Source organism: Octopus bimaculoides, chromosome 11 (genome assembly GCF_001194135.2).
Source record: "Octopus bimaculoides isolate UCB-OBI-ISO-001 chromosome 11, ASM119413v2, whole genome shotgun sequence".
Classification (NCBI taxonomy): Eukaryota; Metazoa; Mollusca; class Cephalopoda; order Octopoda; family Octopodidae; genus Octopus; species Octopus bimaculoides.
Window position 1 is genome coordinate 58,780,124 of NC_068991.1, and position 1,297 is coordinate 58,781,420.

Sequence of the window (1,297 nt, forward strand, 5' to 3'; positions counted from 1 at the left end):
ATATATATATATATATATATATATATATATATACGGTGGCGGAGGCGAATGCGATGGTCTTGGTGGCGACGGTGGAGTTGGGCTAAGTTCTGTTCTTGATAAAGACGGCGATAGTTTTGAAATTTTAATGCGGCGGTGGAGACTTGTTGAAGACAGTGGTTGGCCGTGGTGGTTGTGATGGTGATGATGAGGGTGATGGGAAGAAGTGTTGGTGGTGTGGTGATAGGGGTGCTGAGGATGATGGTGGTCGTCGTCAAAGTGGTGGTGTTGGTGGTGTTTGAGTAAGTTGAGGAAGTGATGTGACGGTGTTCATGATATGGAATGATGGTGAAGTATCGAGGGAGGTGTTACCTTCATCTGCAGCCTATCGATTACATGGAACCATCACAAAGCCTTACTAAGGCTCAACAAAATAGAAAAATGACTGCTGCTGTTGCTGCTACTACTACTACTAATGATAATAACAATAAAAAATAATACTAATAATAACAGTTTCAATTTTTGGCACAAGGACAGCAGTTTTGGGTTAAGGAGCAAGTCAATTATATCGACCCCATTGCTCAACTGATGCTTATTTTATTGACCCCGAAAGGATGAAAGGTTAAGTCTACCTCGGCGGAATCTAAACTCAGAACGTAAAGAAGGACGAAATGCCACTAAGAAGTTTACCTGGCTTGGTAACGATTCTGCCAGCTCGCATCCTAAACATCAATAACAATAACAATAACAATAATAATAATAATAATAATAATAATAATAATAATAATAATAATAATAATAATAATAATAGTACTAACAACAACAACATATGTATATCTATGTTTTGTTTCGTTCACCACGACATCTTGACAACGGTATTGGTTTGGTTATATCACTCGTAACATAGCAGATCGGTTATAAGTAACCAATAAAATATGTATTAGAATTTAAGAAAATACGTATTGGAACCAAAATGTTCCACTAAACACGTTCAAAGCCGTGTTCCAAAATAGCTGCAGACTAATGCCTGAGATGATTAAAAGACAGAATAAAGTTAAACTACAAAATGTACTACATGCATAGGTATATGTGTGTGTAGTATGTAAAATTTGTATAGGTGCAGACGAGGCTGTGTGGTAAGAAGCTTGCTTCTCAACCACATATCTCCAGGTTCAGTCCCACTGCATGGCACTTTGAGCAAGTGTCTTCTACTAGAGGTTTGGGCCGACAAAAACCTTGTAATTGGATTTGGTAGGCGGAAACTGAAAGAAGCCTGTCGTGTATATATGTATATATATATATATATATATATATATAT